General features: G+C 40.4%; 1 pseudogene; it reads left to right on the forward strand.

Annotated features, from left to right (window-relative positions):
- Positions 1 to 17,396: 17,396 nt before the first annotated feature.
- LOC129083043 (60S ribosomal protein L9-like) lies at positions 17,397 to 19,006 on the forward strand (annotated as a pseudogene).
- The last annotated feature ends 1,125 nt before the right edge of the window (positions 19,007 to 20,131 follow it).

Genomic DNA, 20,131 nt, shown 5'->3' on the forward strand with positions numbered 1-20,131 from the left:
TATCTAGTGATAATCTGTTTCCCAGTTCACAGATGGCTGTTGTTTTGCTGTATCCTCACATGGTAGAAGGGGTAAGAGAAGTCTTTGGGGGTCTCTTTTCTAAGGGCATTTATCTCAGTTATGAAGGCTCCACCCTCATGACCTAATCACGTCCCAAAAGCCTGATACCATTATATTGGGGGTTAGGTTTAAACATAAATTTAGGGGGGACACAAACATTCAATCCATAACAGATTTCTTTTTTTTTTTTGAATTATTGAGTAATCTTGATGATTTTCTGTCAGGAGAATTGCATCATTATCTCCATCACAGATGATGAAACAGAGGCTCATGTGTGCAAACATGTATGATTATATAAAAAGGTGCCTGAAAAACTTTTTCTAATATTCAACATCCACTCCTTGTATAAATTTGAAGTCAAATAAAAACATAAGGAAACTGGAACTTCCGGCCAAGATGGAGGCATATGTAGATATGCTTTGCTTCCTTACACAACTAAAAGAAGGACAACAACAAATTTAAAAACAAAAAACGACCAGAACTGCCATAAAATTGAACTGCATGGAAGTCCGACAATCAAGGAGTTAAAGAAGAAACATTCATCCAGACCCACTGGAGGGGTGGAGATGGGCAGCTGGGTGGAGGGGACACTCCACAAGGCAGCAGCTGGAGGACTTGGCAAGGCTGCAGCTGGCAGACTGGGTGGTCCCACATTTGCATGTGGATAAACCAGGAGGAACAATTGGGGAGCGAGCAGACCACACAACCCAGGGTTCCAGTGGAGGAAAGAAAGCCTCAAAACCTCTGGCTATAAAAATCTGTGGGGGTTGCAGTGGTGGGAGAAACTCCCAGCCTCACAGGAGAGTTCATTGGAAAGACCCACAGGGCTCTCTACACAAACACACCTAGGAATCAGCACCAGAAGGACCCAATTTGCTTGTTGGTAGTGGGGGGAGGGACTGAAAGTGGGGAGAGAGCTGAGCAAATAGTATTGTTCCTTCTCTGACTCCTCCCTAACATACAGCTCCAGCAATGCAAAGGTGAAAGTTGGCCCGTCCTGGTGAATACCTAAGACTCCACCCCTTACAACAAAGCAGGAGTGCTGAGACAAAGAAATATGGCCCAAATGAAAGAACACATCAAAACACCAGAAAAAAAAATACAACTAAGCAATGAAGAGATAGCTGAACTATCAGATGCAGAGTTCTAAGCACTGGTAATCAGGATGCTCACAGAAATGGTTGAGTATGGTCTCAAAATAGAGGGTGAAGTGAAGGCAACACAAAGTGAAATAAAGAAAAATACACAGCGAACCAATAGTGACAGGAAGGAAACCAGGACTCAAATCAACAATTGGGAGCAGAAGGAAGAAATAAACATTCAACCAGAACAGAACAAAGAAACAAGAATTCAGAAAAATGAGGAGAGGCTTTGGACTTCTGAGACAACTTTAAACGTTCCAACATCTGTATCATAGGAGTGACAGGAGAAGAAGGGGAATAGCAGGAAATTGAAAAAATAATGGAGAACTCCCCCAATCTGGTGAAGGAAATAGACTTCCAGGAAGTCCAGGAAGCTCAGAGAGTCCCAAAGAAGTTGGACTCAAGGAAGCACACACCAAGGTACATCATAATTATATTACCCACGGTTAAGTATAAGGACAGAATCTTAAAAAGAACAAGAGAAAAGGAGACAGTTACCTACAAAGGAGTTCCCATAAGACTATCAGTTGATTTCTCAAAAGAAACCTTACAGGCAAGAAGGGGCTGGCAAGAAGTATTCTAAGTCTTGAAAGACGAGGACTTACATCCAAGATTACTCTATCCAGCAAAGCTATCATTTACAATGGAAGGCAGATAAAGTGCTTCCCAGATAAGATCAAGTTAAAAGAGTTCATCATCACCAAGCCCTATTATAAAAGAGAAGGTAGAAGAAATAAGGGAAGGCATCAGACGCCGCAAGGAGGAACTAGAGAAATGGAAGTGGGGTATGAACAGGCAAGCCTGGACAAGTTGGTTACTACCGTTCTTAGGGCCCATCCTCATTACTGTGCTTGGTTGAAGTCTAGGGCCATACATCTTGCGAACTTTAGTTCGCATAATAGAGACGACAGTCACCAGACAGACTACTGCAAAAATCCTAGCCCTACAGCACTACCAGTACCAGGCTCTCCAGCGCTCGGATAGCCAGACCTACAGCCCAGCCCTATGATGATGCCAAAAGCCACCTAGTAGCTAATGGCATCAGAGCGGGGAATGTGGGGGGAAGAGAAACCAAAAACCAGAAAGCCCGATGCTATTAACCAGCTCTGCTCTCGCTTCTGTAAATTTGCTTAACCACCGCCAGTTGCAATAAGCCCTCAGACAAAGGGCTGACCTTACAATCTACTTCCGCATTCCGATCCTTTTCCCGCCCAATGCTAAGGCTTATAAACCCCCGGCCTGACCAGAGGTCGGGGCTCAGAATTTGGAGACTGCCTCCTCTGAGCCGGCGCGCGTGAATAAAGGCTTACTCCGTTCCCTGAATCGTGTCTGAGTCTGTTTTCCCGCAACAAAGGGACTTATCTAAGAAAAAGAAGATCAAAACTATGAACAGTCAAATGACAACAAACTCACAACTATCAACAACTAAACCTAAAAACAAAAGCAAACTAAGCAAACAACTAGAACAGGAACAGAATCACAGAAATGGAGATCACATGGAGAGTTATCAGCAGGGTGGGGGAGGGGTAGAATGGGGGGAAAGGTACAAGAAATAAGAAGCATAAATGGTAGGTACAAAATAGACAGGGGGAGGTTAAGAATAGCATAGGAAATGGAGAAACCAAAGAACTTATATGTATGACCCATGGACACGAAGTAAGGGAGGGGGAATGCTGGTGGGAGATGGTGTGCAGGGCTGAGGGGAATAAAGGGGAGAAAAAATGGGACAACTGTAATAGCATAATCAATAAAATATACTTTAAAAAACATAAGGTACTGTTTGAATATGATTATCAAATTATATGATTACCAAAGAAAGATGGCATATGGTAGTTAAGTGCCAAAACCATTTTCATTAATATTGGGGACAAAACAGGAATAACTAACCACTGTTTCCAACATTGTGTTTGGAGATTTTAGTTAGTGCAATAAGATAAGAAAAAGAATAATTCTACACATTGGAAAAGAAAAAGTAAAAATTATATGCAGAAGAAAAGTTGTATACCTACAACATTTAAGTGACTCTTGTAAGAAAAGACACCTAAATAAATTAAGGCAATTTGACATGTTTCTGTATATAAGGCAACTGTACAAAGCCAATCACTTCTCTTGGTGCTAGAACAAAAAGTTCAAAATAGAAAACGGAAATTTGTCTTGGGGGTGGGAGGTTAGGTGGTAGAGGGACTGAGCAAAAAAGAAAAAGGACACATGGACATGGACAACAGTGTGGTGATTGCTGGGAGGGAGGGGGCTATAAGGGGACTAAGTGGCAGTGGGAAAAATACAATAAAGATTAAATAAACAAATAAAAATTGACTGGAGAAGACTAAGACTTAAGTGAAGAAAAGTATAAAATCCTGCTGAAAGAAGGTAAAGTTTAACATAAACAAGTGATTGAGAAGATACATGTCCCTAGATTGGGAGGTGCATGTACGTTGAATGAATGTTTCTAAAAATAATGAGAATGTATGAGCCTTTTCTCCCCAAAGAGAGAAATTTTGCACCCAATTTTTGCTATCAGCCATTTTTACACAGTATCAAAGAGTAATCAGCCCTAAATGACAGGAAAACCTAACAAAACCTGATAATAGCAATCAGAGCTGGCAACACCCATGTGTGCAAGTCTTTTGGCTAAGATGTTTCCAAAAAAATAGAGAAATTCTGGCACCAGGATTCCATCAAGTCACCTCATGGGCCAGACGAATAGATCATTATTCTGCATCAGTCAAGTTATGTTGTAGTTATTACCACATCCAATTCTGGCCAAGATGGAGTAATATGCATTAGATTTACCCTGCTACCTGAAACAATAAAAACAGACAAAATACATGAAATGGTTTTCAAGACAGTGAACATCATGCAATAGAGTCATGATTCCTGACAGATGGGAAACAAATTAGGTGAGTTCTATAGTTGCCCTAGCTTACTTTCCCAAGTGAGCATTCAGGTCAAGATGCAGGGAGGGGGAACTGAGGTGGAACCTGGAATATGGAATATGCTTAGCTGAGGAGATGGAGATGGAAATCTGGGAAGACCGAGGCAACTGGAGTCATAAGACAGAGTGCTGAAGAGAAGAGAACTGCATTGAGAGAGAATTCCAGAGACCTGCAGAACACTAATCAGTGATAGGTGCATGAATGTAAGGAAACTACATGCAGCTGGGTAAAAAAAGATTCAGAAGTATTAGAGAAAGGGAACTCACACTAGGCTGGAAGTAGTACCTATCTTTGCCAGCCAGATTGTTAAACCTCATAATTCGTGGAACACTGTGTAGAATATTCAGGAAGCTCTTGCCAGTAGTAAGAAATAATTAGCTCTAGGTTCAATATTTTGTTTGGGCCTGCCTAACATATAAGTAATATCTGAAGCATCAGACTGTATATATCTCAGAATAAACATCAAAAGTATTTGTAGAAATACAAAAATATCCAGCACTCAACAATGGAAAAGTCAAAGTCTGGCATCCAGTAAAAGATTACCAGGCATGGAACGAGGCAGAAAAACAACTGCCATAGTGAGGAGGATAGTCAATTGAAACTTACCCAGAACTTAGCAGAGATATTAGAATTAGCAGAGAAGAACATTAACAAAAGGGGATATAAATATATAAAAAGGGGATGAATAGCAGCAGCAGCCTGGTAGAAGGGAGTGCAAGCCTATTTCATCAGCTCACTGGTATTATCAAAGATCTGATGCACTGCATTACAGGCAGGAAGAATTGTAAAAGGCTAAAGGGTAGCCTGATAGACCAGTAGCTTCACTTAAAAGTTTTTCCCAAAAGTGACACTTCTTACATATTATGGGTCATAACTGGTCACATGGCTATCTTGTGCTACATAGAAATATAGAAAGGTTAATAATTTAGCTTTTCAGCTTTGATATTAGTAGAGAGCAAGGACAAAGGGAAAGGTCTTTGGGAAGGTAGTCTACAGTGTTTCTCATGATAGGGGAAATAGCTCTTTAAAATATGACTAGGATGTCAAGAAGTAAGTAAATGACTGACAATAGCCAAGAAAATCCATCACGTGCTCAATAAGCTAAAGAAAACCATGAACGAAGAACTAATGAAAATCATGGAAATTATGTATGAACACAATGGGAAAACCAATAAAGAGATAGAAACTATACGAAGGAACTAAACAAATTCTAGAGCTGAAAAATACAATATTGAAATGAAAAATTCCCCTGAAGGGTTCAATAGAAGATTAGATTAGGGTGAAGAAAAATTATTTAGCCTGAGGAGCAGGAAGGAAAAAGGAACCAAGAAGAATGAGCCTGAGGGATTTGTGAGACACCATCAAGCATACCAACACAGACATTATAGGACTCCCAGGAGGAGAAGAAAGAGAGAAAGGGGCAGGAGAAATATTTAAAGAAATAATGGCTCAAAACTTCCCAAATATAATGAAAGGCATAAATGTGCATATTCAAGAGATTTGATTCACTCCAAATAGGATAAATTAAAAGAGATCCATGCTGAAACATGTTATAGGCAAACTGTCAAACCTCAAACACAAAGAAAGGATTTTGAAAGTAACAGTAAAGGAGTGACTCATGCCCTGGCCAGGTTGCTCAATTGGTTGGAGCATCATCTGTGCACCAAAAGGTTGTGGGTTTGATTCCCCATCAGGGCACATAACTAGGTCTCATGTTCAGTCCCTGGTCAAGGCATGTTTGGGAGGCAACCAATCAATGTTTCTCTCTCATATAGATCTCTCTCTCTCTCTTTCTCTCTCTCTCTCTCTCTCAAATCAATGAACATATCCTCAAATGAGGAAAGAAAGAAAAAGTGACTCATTACATATGAGGAATCATCAATAAAATTAACCACTGATTCCACATCAGAAACCATTGACACCAGAAGGTAGTAGAATAAAATATTTAAAGCCATGAAAGGAAACAAAAATAATAGAGTAGGTAAACATTGAGCTTGCTTTCTCTCATGACCACATCAAAATTACAACTAAACCACAGAATCCCCTGAAGCTTAGCTGAACAGTTTCTATAGTGAAGGATATACAGAAGAAACCACTTGGAGACTGGTAGGAGGGACAAAGATATGGGATGGGCTATTTTCACACTCAGGTGTGGCAGTTAAAAATCTGAAGGGATACTGGCTAAAGAGGTCCCCACTAAAGAGTCCCAGCCCCACACCAGGTTCCCCAGACCCAGGGTTATAATGACAGAAAGAGAAGCTTGTGATAACTAGAGGGGGTAGCAGTTAAGTGAGAGCCTTTAGGGTCCCAGGCATTTCTCTTAAAGGGCCCATTCATGGACTAACTGATGGACTCACTTGCTCTGAGCTGAAGCACTGGAGCAGAAACTCAAGAAATGTAAGAGACATAAGAGAAAAAACTGAATTGTCTGATATGTTGCAGCCAGTCCAAACCTGGCAGGTCCACTCGAGACTCAGGTAAATGGAAGGAAATGCACAGAGCCATGGGGATGCTTGGCATGTCTTTATTCAAGGGTGGGCGAGCCACGCACACTGGAAGCTATGTATCTTGTGTACACACAGTGAGAAACCCCTACCTCCTTAAGTACTAGAGCAAACAAGGCCAGGAAAAGGCCAAGCTGTTAGGTATCTTAGCATGATTCTGCACATTCAAGCCCACTTCATGTTATGGGAACTGCTTATTGGACCCAGTCTCAAGACTATGAGAACACTACTTTATCGGGCTCATTCAAGGTTGTGAAAAACTGCTTCCCCTAGTTACACAGACACCTGAGTGAGAAAGCCAGGTTGCCTCCCTTTACCTTACAATCCACCCCTTCTGGGTTCCTCACCATACAATCTACGTGAGGATATCTTCCACGAAATTCCCTTGGTGGTGAGAGCAGAGCCATGCACCCATAAACCACAACAGCAGTATAAGCTACAGCAAAAAGCAAGCAAAACACAAGTGCTGCCAGCCACGATAGCAAAAACTCACTGCCATTCAGTGGTTAGGGATTCCTGCAAAGGATCGCCTGTGAGGTGTTCAATGGCATGGGTCTCAGAGGTTAATGCCTGTAAAGCCTGACTCACATTATGGTGGACACCAGGAACATATACACAGCATTCTGCTCCTACTAGGGCACATACCTCACCTTGGGATGCAGTATGCATATCTAAAGCCATACGATTTTGCAAGGCTACTTTTCTCAATTGATAAAATTCCTTATTTAACAGGCTTAAGGAATCATGTGTTGCATTCAGTGCATGAGCAGTGTGCAAAGCTAAAGCAGTTATTTCAGTTTCAGTGACTATAGAAGCAGCTTGAGGAGAAAAAAACAGCTAATAGATAATACCACCAGAGTACACTTTACCCGGTGTTGCACTTTAAATGCTTCCCAGTTTGTTGGCTGGCTTACAAGTTTTTTGAACTTGAGCAGGGCAATAGGGCCATCTCCAAGTACAACAATCAGTCCAGTTCCCAGACAGGTAAGGCCACCTATGTGAGCCACACACCCAGAGGGCTCCAGTAGGAACTGCAGCCCATGCATTCTCCCATGCCTCCAAGAAATGCTCCAGAGTAAGTGTCTGACACAGACCTGTCAGAGCATTTGTCCTTTGGGGCTTGTCCTTCGGGGTTCTCAATGCAAAGAAAGGGGAGCTGGTCCAGCCAGCTCCATGGCTTCAGCTATGAACCACCCTGAGCCATCCCATACGGAGTAGCCACTTAATGGCCAGGGGCAGTCGCGCTGCTGCTCTGCCCCAACATAGATGTCAGTTCAGGTGGTATTCCACAAGGGATGTCTGCTGTTCCACAGGTTCTGAAGCCAAGTCCAATTTGCGATAGAAGCAGGAGAGATGCACGATGGGAGACCAGCAGAGGTGTTCAGAGAGATTTCCATGCAGACCCAGCATGATGATTGGTTAGCCACTGAGGCATAGGTATGACCTCAGTCCACTGGGGTGTTACTTTGCACCCTGGGGGTGAAAAGACAGAGCAGTTATAGGCAACAGTTAGAGCAAGTCATGACCCTCGCGTAATATACAAGCGAGCTTCTGGTCAGCCAACAGGACAGTGGCTGGCAGACGAGGTCTTCCTGGGGAATACCATACCTACTTGCAGCATCTACTTGCAATAATGGGAGAACTCATGATGGGCCATAGGGAAATTATTAAAGTGCCACAAAGAAGCATTTCATGGTCTGTTGGCCCTGGATATGTGACCTTTGAGATTGGGGGTCAGGCCCCAATCACCCAGGGCACTATTTGCAAGTTTTTCTCCACTCCTTGTCTCCAAGGGTCAACAAGAGCCACCCAAAGCATGTGAGGGGCTTTTATTTCCCAAGTCCAGGTCCAAGTGGCTGTTTGCCCTCACTCCAAGCCCTCCAGAGCGGGCAAGAGAATATTTCCCTGTTTTCCCATGCCTAGTTTCAGCAAAGGATCCTTAGTCTGCCCCTGCAGCTGAACGGGAGCTGCAGTCCAGTGGAGCAGGGCTTCCACCAGGCATGGTCCCCCCTCCAGCTCCTCTCATTTACAATCCAGAGAACAGTCCATAAGTGTTTTGTCCAACCACTCAGGGTAGGGGTGGCAACTGCAGCTTGGAGGCCCTGCTTTAAGAGACCATTATACTGTTCAATCATTCCAACAGCTTGGGGATGGTAGGCCACCTCGAATTTCTAGTCAATCTGCAGGTCTCGAGGCCATTGCTATATGAAGGCCCCATTAAAATGCATACCCTGACTTTCAGTGATTAAGGGTCACCCATAAGCAGTACATAACTCCTTGAGGGCACCTATGGATGCTTTCTGATCTGGGTGCCATGCAGGATAAGCAGCTAAAAGCCTGTGGCCATGTCCACACTTGTAATAGCATACTTATATCCTTCTGAATTAGGCAGGGGCCCAGTTACACCCACCTGCCACCTGGTCAGTGGTACCCATCCCCACACCACCTATCCAGTAGTTCCCACAGGCCTTCAGGGATGCTCTTGTGAGCAGACAACACAAGTTTCACAAGCTTCTTGTACCTCTGCTAAGGTGACAGGTAACCCCCAACTCTTTATAGTGGACCACATAGTTTTTTGTCCAGCATGTAAGAGACAACAGTATAGCCACTGAGCTACTTCCCTTCCTGAGGGACTGGCAGGTACTGTTTCTAGACACTGCTCCTTGGCTAGAGTGTCAGCCTCATCATTCCCAGGGGAAATAAGAGGTGCATATCCAGTAACGTGATATACAGTGATTTGTTTCTGATGGTGTAACTCCACCAGAAGAAGAAGGAGAAGAGGAAGAAGAAGGAGAAAGAGAAGGAGAAGAGGAAGAGAAGGAGGAGGAGAGGGGAAAAAATGGCAATGAATAAATACCTATCAATAATAACTTTAAATGTAAATGGAGTAAATGTTTCAATAAAAGACATTTTATTCAGCTGAGGTAGCTGAATGAGTAAGAAAACATGACCAGTGCATATGCTGTCTACAAGAGACCCACCTCAGAACAAAAGATCTACAAGACTGCAACTGAAGAAATGGGGGGGGGGGGGGAACCCAAGCAAATGGACATTAAAAAAAAAAAAAGGCTGGAGCAGCAATATTTGTATCAGACAAAATAGATTCCAAAACAAAGGCCATAAAAAGAGACAAATAAGGACACTACATAATACTTAAGGGAATAATCCATCAGGAATTTATTACCCTTGTAAACATATACGCACCCAACATAGGAGCACCCATATATATAAGGAAAATCTTGGAGGATTCAAGAAAGATATCAAGAGCAACGCACTCAAAGTAGGGGATTTTAACACCTCGTTGTCAACGATGGATAGATCTTTCAAGCAAATAATCAACAAGAATATTGTGACACTAAACAACACTCTAGGACTTAATTGATATATACAGAAATTTTCACCCCAAAGAAGAAAAATGTACATTCTTTTCAAAGGCACATGAAATATTTTCAAAGGTAGACCACATGGTAGGACACAAAACAAGCTTCAACAAATTCAAGAAAATTGAAATTATATCAAACATCTTTCCAGGTCACGATGATTTGACACTAGAAATCAACCTCATGGAAAAAACTCAAAAACATTCAAATTCATGGAGACTGAATAACATGCTATTAAATAATGAATGGGTTAACAATGAGACTAAGGAATAAATCACAAAATTTCTGGAAACTAATGAAAATGAACATACAACAGCCCCAAATCTATAGGACACAGTTAAGGCAGTCCTGAGAGGGAAGTTCATAGCAACACAGTCCTCCTAAAAAAGATAGAAAAGCCTCAAATAAACAACCTAACACTATATCTACAAGAACTAGAGGAACAACACCAAACAAAGCCCAGAGTGAGTAGAAGAAAGGAAACAGTCAAGATCAGGGTAGAATTAAATGACATAGAGACTAAAAGAACAATTCAAAGGATCAATAAATCCAGGAGCTGGTTCCTTGAAAAGATAAACAGAATCAACAAGCCATTAACCAGAACAATCAAGAAAGAAAGAGATGATCCAAATAAATCAGAAACAAAAGAGGAGATACCTGATACCACAGTTACGGTATTACAACTGATACCACAGAAATACAAAGGACTGTAAGAAATTACTACAAAAAACTACATGCCAAGAAATTTGACAACCTGGGTAAAATGGACAAATTTCTAGAAACATATAATTTTCCAAAACTGAATCAAGAAGAGGCAGAAAGCCTGAGTAGACTGATAACAATTAGTGAAATTGAAGCAGGGATCAAAAAACTCCCAGCACACAAAAGCCCTGGAGAGAACAGCTTCACAGTCAAATTTTACCAAACATTTAGGGAAGAGCTATCCCTCTTAAACTATTCCGAAAAATTCAGCAATACCCAAGACTCCAAAACTCTTTTTATGAGGCCAGTATTATCCTAATTCCAAAACCAGATGAAGACACAACAAAGAAAGGAAACTACAGGCTAATATTGCTGATGAACATAGATGCTAAAATCCTTAATAAAATAATCGCAAACTAGATCCCACAATGCATTAAAAAAATCATACACCATGATCAAGTGGGATTCATCCCAGGGATGCAAGGACAGTATAATATCCACATATCACTAAATGCAATACACCACATAAACTAATAGAAAGACAAAAATTACATGATCACATTAATAGATGCTGAAAAAGTATTTGATAAAGTACAGCACTCATTTATGATAAAAAGTCACCAAAATGGGAATAGTGGGAGCATACCTCAACATAATAAAACCATATATGAGAAACCTACAGCTAATATCATAATCAATGGGCAAAAACTAAAAGCTTTCCCCTTAATATCAGGAAAAAGACAAGTGTGTCCCCTCTCACCACTCTTGTTCAACATAGTATTGGACATTCTAGCCACAGCAATCAGACAAGAAAAGAAATAAAAGGCACCCAAATCAGAAAGTAAAAAGTAAAACTGTCATTATTTGCAGATGAAATGATAATGTACAGAGAAAACCTTATAGGCTTTACCAAAAAAACTACTCGATCAAATAAGTTAATTTGGCAAAATAGCAGGATACAAAGTAAATATTCAGAAATTGAAAGCATTTTTGTACACCAACAATGAAATATCAGAAAGATAAACTAGGGGAGAAGTCCCATTTACAATAGCAATAAGAAAAATGAAGTACCTAGGAATAAATTTAACCAAGGAGGTCAAAGACCTGTACTCAGAAAATTACAGAACACTGAAGAAATAAATTAAGAAACATAAAAATAAATGGAAGTATATACCATGGAAATTGATTGAAAGAAATAATATCATTAAACTGTTAATACTACCCAAGGTAATTTATAGAGTCAATGCAATCTCCATTAAAATACCAATGACATATTTTACAGATTAAGAACAAATATTTCAAAAATTTATATGGAACCAAGAATGACCCCAAATAGCCTCAGCAATCATGAGAAAGGAGAACAACATAGGAGGGATCACAATACCTGATATCAAACCATACTACAAGGCCACTGTAATCAAAATGGTCTGGTACTGGCATAAGAACAGAAACATAGATCATTGGAACAGAATAGAGAACCCAGAAACAAACCTATGTCTCTATGATCAATTAATATGTGACAAAGGAGGCAGGAGCATAAAATGGAGTAAAAATAACTTGTTCAACTAGTGATGTTGGAAGATCTGGACAGCTATATGTGAAAAAAATGAAACTAGACCACCAACTTACACCATGCACCAAAATAAACTCAAAATGGATAAAAGACTTAAACATAAGCAGCAACATCAAAGAAGTCCTAGAGGAAAACATAGGCAGTAAAATTTCAGATAGCCCATGCAGGAATATTTTTGCCAATATATCCTCTAGGACAAGGGACATAAAGGAAAGAAGAAACCAATGGGACAACATCAAATTTAAAAGCTTCTGCATACCTAAAGGAAAGATCATCAAAATGAAAAGGGAACCAACTGTATGAGAAAACATTTGCCAATGATACTTCGGACAAGGGTTTGATCTCCAAAATATATAAAGAACTCACATGACTCCATACCAGGAAGACAAAAAATCCAGTTAAAAAATGGGCAAAGGACCTGAACAGACACTTCTCCAAGGAGAACATACACAGGGCCTATAAGCATATGAAAGGATACTCAACATCACTAGCTATCAGAGAGATACAAAGTAAAACTACAATGAGTTACCACCTCACACTGCTCTGCATGGCCATCATTAACAAATCATCAAACAACAGGTGCTGGTGAGGATGTGAAGAAAAGGGAACCATAGTGCACTGTTAGTGGGAATGTAGATTGGTGCAGCCACTATGGAAAACAGTATGGAATTTCCTCAGAAACTAAAAATGGAAATGCCTTTTGACCCAGCAGTTCTACTGCTGGGATTATATTCTAAGAATCCTGAATCACCAGTTCAGAAGAACCTATGCACCTCTGTGTTCATAGCAGCACAATTTACAATAGCCAAGTTCTAGAAACAGCCTGAGTGCCCATCAGTAAATGAGTGGCTCAGAAAACTGTGGTACAGAAGGAATAAAGATGGCAGAGGAGTGAGTGGAAGTCACACTGACCTCCTCCCTGGGCCAACCTGGAATTACAACTAAATTGTGGAGAATTCACATGGAACAAACAACTGAACAAGAGCAAGAGAGGAGCCTTGTAACCTCAGAGACAGAAGAATCGGCTTTAGTGCAATCTAACTGGTAAGGCGTGCGGTACAGACCTGAGAAGGTGCGTGGGGCACCCATGGGTGGCAGCACCAGAAGGATATTGAAACAGCTAGTTGGATCCCCTGAGAAGAGTGGGGTCTAAACCAAAAGCGGGGCTCTCTAGCCCACAGCACCAGAGCCCAAAAAGTACAGAGAGGACAGCCAGCTGCAAAAAGCAGCAGGGTTGCTCTCTGCCAGAGACAGGCGGCTGGAGACGCAAAGAACTGTTTAAAGGGCCAACACAAAAGTTCTATTTGCAGCCACTTACCGTGGTCTCCAGCAAAGGCGGAGGCAGAGTGGGCTAGAGACACGTAAGGAGAGACTGGGGAAGGGGGCTCTGGGGAGAAAACTGAGAGAGTAAGCAGTGGGATCTCGGTGCTGACTCATCCCCCATGCGGCAGCAGTCATCTTGCTCAGGCAGAGACCACTCCCCCTGAGTGGCACCTGCGTCAAAGGACCCAAGAGCCCTGCCCCCAGGTGCGATTCTACCCCACCCAGTGCTGCCTAAGCTGCCTGCTGTGTGCAGAGTGGCAGCCACAGACAGTAAATCCCTGGTGAAAGGGAGCACAGAGAGGTCTGGCGACACTTGAGGAGAGACTGGGGACAGAGGCTTTGGGGAGAGAACGGAGAAAGTAGCCAGTGGGATCCCAGTCCGGACTCCTACCCCATACAGCAGCATTGTAAAAGGACCCAATAACCCTGCCCCCAGGAGGGACTTTGCCCCGCCCTGAGTTGTCTAATGCTGCCTGCTGAGTGCAGAGAGAATAGATTAACAGCTGAAGGAGACAGCCATGAACAGTAGATTCCTGGAAGTCTCAAACAGACTGCCTATGGTTGGACAGGGTCAATATCCGACATCATCAGAGGCAGATCCAGAAAGTAAAAACAGTAGTCTCCAACCATAGACGTTCACACCATAAAGTCAGGAAATCAAGACAGATCAACTTAAGAATCAAAAGCAAAAGAGAAGAGTCTCACAAATAATGGGAAGACAGAGAAATACCCTTGACTTGAAGGGAAGGGAGGAATACCCAGAAAGAGAACTAAATGAAATAGAGGCAAGTAAACTGTCAGATATTGAGTTCCAAACAACGGTTCTAAGGAAACTCAATGAGCTCAGTGAGCTCAGAGAAAATTACAAAAAACTACGGGGAAACTACGAGGAACTTACTCAAACTATATCAGCATGAAAAAGGACATAGAAACTATCAAGAAGAGACAAGAGGAAATGAAGAATACAATTTCTGAATTGAAGAACACCGTAGAAGGAATCGAAAGCAGGCTAGATGAAGCTGAGGACCGAATCAGCCAGCTGGAGTACAAGGTAGAAAAAAGCTCCCAGAAAGAGCAAGAAATGGAAAAAAGACTCAAAAAGAATGAAGAGGCATTTAGGGAAATGCAGGACAACCTGAAATGTAATAATATCCATATAATAGGGATACCAGAAGGAGAAGAGTACAAGGAAGGGATAGAGAACCTGTTTGAAAAAGTAGTGATGGAAAACTTCCCCAGTTGGAAGAGAGAAAATGTCACACAAGTCCAGGAAGCACAGAGGGTCCCATTCAAGAGGAGCCCAATGAGGCCCACTCCAAGACACATCAGCATTGAAATGGCAAATGTCAAAGACAAACAGACAGTCCTAAAGCAAGCAAGGGAGAAAGAGGTAGTAACATATAAAGGAGCCCCAATATGGCGAGCATCTGACTTCTCAACAGAAAAACTGCAAGCTAGAAGGGAATGGCAAGAAATATTCCAAGTCATGAAAAGTAAAGGCCTGCAACCAAGACTGCTCTACCCAGCAAAGCCCTCAATTCAAATGGAAGGTGAAATAAGGAGTTTCCCAGACAAAAGAAGGCTGAAAGGGTACACCTCCACCAAATGAGCACTGCAAAATATGCTAAAGGGACTGCTTTAAGATGAAGAAAAAGTTTCTATGAATACCCAGTTCCTTTCAGAGTTGCCAATACTTGATATTACCAATGTATTTAATACTCATTAATCTGATTGTGACAATGATGTTATTTTAATTGTTCCTTTATTATTTGTTGAAACTAAACCTGTTTTTGTGTATTTCTTGACTATTTCTGTTATTTTTTTTTAAAAAGCTTTAAATGACTTTTTGGTATTCTTTATCCATTTATTGATTAGAAGTTTGTAGAACTTTTTTTTAAAAAAAAAACCCTATTAACCATGTTTTAGATGTGTTGCAAGTACTTTTCTATTCTATTCCTGGTCCTTTAACTTTTTATATATGTATATTACTATATAATTAAATGTTTAATATAGTCATATTGTCAATATTTACTTTATAGCTGCTGGGGTTGAATATTTTACTTCAGATCATGAAAAACATTAGTTCTATTTTCTTCTAAAGCTCCTTAGATTCTACATATTGATTTTTAACTCACCTGAATATTTCTTGTATAATGTGTGAAATAGGGCCCTATATTTGTTTTATTTCAAGTAATATTGGTCCATGCACCTTATTTGTTGAATAAGCCTTATTTTACCCATTGATTTGAAATATCAACTTAATCATACATATATTAATCAGATATATACATTTGTCTCTAGAATGTTCATATATTTCATTGATCTACTTGATTATTTCTGTGCTGGTGTCATGTTGGTTTAATTGCTGAGGCTTTATAAGGGTTTTAAATTTTTGAAATATAATTAACTGTGACATTTAAAAAAATAAAATCTATCTGCATTTAAGAAAGAGAGAGAGAGAGATGGAACTGCTACCTTTTGTGACAACATGGATGAAACTGGAGAATATTAAGCTAAGTGAAATAAGCCAGTTAGTGAAAGACAAATACCATATAATCTCACTTATAAGTGGACTCTATTCAACAAAATAAACTAATGAACAAAATAAACCACAGGCATGGAAACATGGAGCAGACTGAAAATGACCAGAGGTGAGGGGAAAGAGGACAATGGTGGAAAGAAGGGGAAGGGACTAGACAAAGAACATGTATGAATGACCCATGGACATGGACAGCAGAGTGGGAATTGACTGCGGGAGTGGGGGTGGGGGTGGGATGGGTGGAGGAGGGTAAACGGGGAAAAATTGAGATCTGTAATAGAATAAACATGATATAGAAATTAAAAAATAAAGAAAGAAAGTAAAAAAAACTGGTACATTTACACAATGGAATGCTATGCAGCAGAAAGAAAGAAGGAGCGCCTACTTTTCACAACAGCATTGATGGAATTGGCCAGTATTACTAAGTGAAATAAGCCAGGCACTGAAAGACAAATACCATATGATTATCACTTATAAGAGGAACATAATGAACAAAACAAACAAATAAACAAAATAGAACCAGAGGCATGGAAACAAGGAACAGGCTGACAGCAACCAGATGGGAGAGGGGAAGAGAATAAATGAGGAAAGAAGGGTAAGTGTCTAGTCACAGAACAGGTATAAATGACCCATGGTCATGGACAACAAGGTGGGGATTGACTGCGAGTGGGGAGTGAGCGGGCAGAGTAAAGCAACAGGGAAAATCAAGACAACAATTTTAAAAAACCTCTTCATTTAACAGCAGAATACACATTCTTCTCAAATACATATGAAAGTCTCCAGAACACATAATAAGTTAGAACTGTAAACGTGTCTTAGTAAAATAAAAAATATTGAAATTACATGAAGTATCCTTTATGATTACAATAGAATAAAACTAGAAATTAATGGAAGGAAAACAGGAAAATTCATAAATGTGTGGAAATTAAGCAATATACTCTTCTTTTTTTATCGTCACCCGAGTACATGCTCATTGATTGTAGAGCGAGGGGGAGTGGGGGGGGCATCAATGTGAGAGAGAAACATTGATTAGTTTTCGCTCATAGGCCCCCCAACTAGAGACTGAACCAGCAACCTAGGTATATGCCCTGAGTAAGAATTGAACCCATGTGGCTCCTACCCACTGAGCCACACCAGCCCGGGCAGCAGTACACTCTTAAATGGCCAGGGGGTACAAGAAGAAATTACAAGGGGTAGTTAGAAAATACTTTGAAAAAAATTAAAACCCCATCACAACATGCCAAGTTTATGGGATGCAGTAAAGGCAGTGCTAATAGGGAAATTTACAACTATAGATACCTACGTTGATAGAGAAGAAAGATCCCAGTCATGTTGCCACATCTACTGTAAGGATGAGACCATTCTCCCCAATCAGACTGCCTGTATTCTAGAAAATGTCATCATTACTCTGAAGGGACACAGTTATTGTGAAGAGTCCCAGAGATACCATGCAGAGGGACTTCAATCACATCGATGTAGAATTCAGTCTCCTTGGAAAGAAAAAGAGGAGGCTCTAGGTTGACCAATGGTGGAGAAATGGAAAGGGACTGGCCAATGTTAGCACTACCTGCATGATCAAGAACATGATCAAGAGTGTTACCCTGGGCTTTCATTACAAGATGAGGTCTGTGTGAGATGGGGAGATGGTTAGAAATGAAGAAATTCTGAAGGCATCTGCTGAAAACACAAAATATGCTAAAGAAAACTAAGCCAGACATCCTGAGTTCCTGAAATAGTTACTTCACTTCCCACAGGTAGCTGGACTTGAGGCAGAAGACTTTGAGACAGCAGGTAAAATAAAAATGAGGAAGTTCTAGGATGCTGACATCAAAGTAAGTAGCTGACATTGACACTAACCAACATCCTGAATATTGAAAATAGTTTTGTAGTAGCATTGTAATACTTAAAATCACAGCCTGGCTTGCACACTTTGATCCTAAACAACCTATAGTTCACCTTAATATCATTATAATCTAATTGTAATAAATTAGCATTGCGGTTTTCACCCCATGAGTGGGCAGTCAGGGAGAACTATGGGTAATCACATGTGCCATAGCAGGAAAATTATATAACTCCTAATGCTTACACGATACAAACTAGATTAAGAATAGTGGGATAGCCCTGGCTGCTGTGGCTCAGTGGATTGGGTGCCAGCCTGTGAACCAAAAGGTCATTGGTTTGATGCCCAGTCAGGGCACATGCCTGGGGTGCAGGCTGGGTTCCTAGCTGGGGGTGTGTGAGAGGAAACCGATCGATGTTTCTCTCATACATTGATGTTTCTCTCCCTTTCTTTCTCCCTCTCTTCCCCTCCCTCTGAAAATAAATAAAAAAAAATATTTTTTAAAAAAAGAATAGCTAAGTAAAAAAACTTATAAAATTATAACCCCTAAGAAAGCAATCAGTTCAGGAGATCGGCCCACTCCCATGTTATGTGGAGGGCACTGTCCTTAATAAAGCTTGCTTGCTTCACTTCACTGTTTGTGAAATTCATTCAATTCTTTGTTTGCAACCACCAAGAACCTGGTTACCTGTGCACACCTGTGACACATGTATGCTCACTTCCCTATCAACATCGTTATTCAGGAGAATGATTCTCTTGTTGAAATCAGAAATTTCTTGGGTGGAAAGTACATTTGCACAGGTCAGATGAGATTAAGTATTGCTTGTTCAGTATCTCAGGCCTAGAAAGATGAGTTGATTCTTGAAGGAAATGACATTGAACTTGTATCAAATTCAGCTGCTTTGGTTCAGCAAGCCATAACAGTTTAAAATAAGGAAGTCAGAAAAATTTTAGATGCTCTGTTTCTGAAAAAGGAACAGTTTAGCAGGCAGATGAATAAGACCTAAGTTGTCCACCTATAGAGTCAGCAAAATGAAGAATGTTTCCTCAGACTTATCTGCAATATTTTAAAGATCCAATAAAAGCCATGTATTGAAAAAGAAAAAGATCTCAAGTCAATAACTTAATTGTACACCTTAAGGAACTAGAAAAAAAGAAGCAAACTATACCCAAAACTAGCAGAAGGAAGGAGGTAATAACAATTAGAGTGGAGCCCAGACCAGTGTGGTCAGTTAGTTGGGCATCTTCCCACAAAACAAAATGCCACTGGTTCAATTTCCAGTCAGGGCACATATCTAGGTTCTAGGTTTAGTCCCTGGTCCAGGTGCATACATGAGGCAACTGATCTATGTTTCTCTCTCTCCTTTCCCCTCTCTCCGAAGTAAATAAATAAATAAATAATTTTAAAAAAAGATTAAAGTGGCAGTAAATAAAATAGAGAATAGGAAAAAAAATACAGGCCCTAGCTGGGTAGCTCAGTTGGTTAAAGTGTCATCTGGATATGCCAAGGTTGCAGGTGCCATCCCTGGTCAGGGCACAAACAAGATTCAAGCAATGAATGCAAAAATAAGTGTAATAACGAATTGATGTTTCCATCTCTCTCTCTCAAGTCAATAAAAAAATAAAATTAAAATAATTGACAAACCTTTAACTAAACTGACTATGAACAAAAGAGGGAAGACTGAATTAACTAAAATTGGAAATGAAAGTGAAGACGTGACTACCTATTTTACAGAAATGAAAGGATTTTAAGAGAATGTTATGAATAATTGTACCAACAAAAGGGATAATCTAGATGAAATGGAATAATTCTTACAAATATGCAAACTACCAAAAATGATTCAAGAAGATATAGAAAATTTGAATATATGTACAGGTAAGGAGAGTGGATCTGTAATAAGAAATGTACCATTGAAGAAAGGCCTAGGACTCGATGGCTTTAATGGCGAATTCCACCGAATTTTAAAGATGATTATCACAAATTCTTATCAAACCCTTCCAAAACATTTGGCACACCAAACCAAATTCAACAGCATATTAAAAGGGTTATACACTATCACCAAGTGGGATTTATCTCTGGAATGTAAGAATAGTTCAACATACAAAAATCAATCAATGAGATACACCACATT

Source organism: Pteronotus mesoamericanus, unplaced genomic scaffold (assembly GCF_021234165.1).
Source record: "Pteronotus mesoamericanus isolate MK-2021 breed Mesoamerican mustached bat unplaced genomic scaffold, CSHL_Meso_final scaffold_165, whole genome shotgun sequence".
NCBI lineage: Eukaryota > Metazoa > Chordata > Mammalia > Chiroptera > Mormoopidae > Pteronotus > Pteronotus mesoamericanus.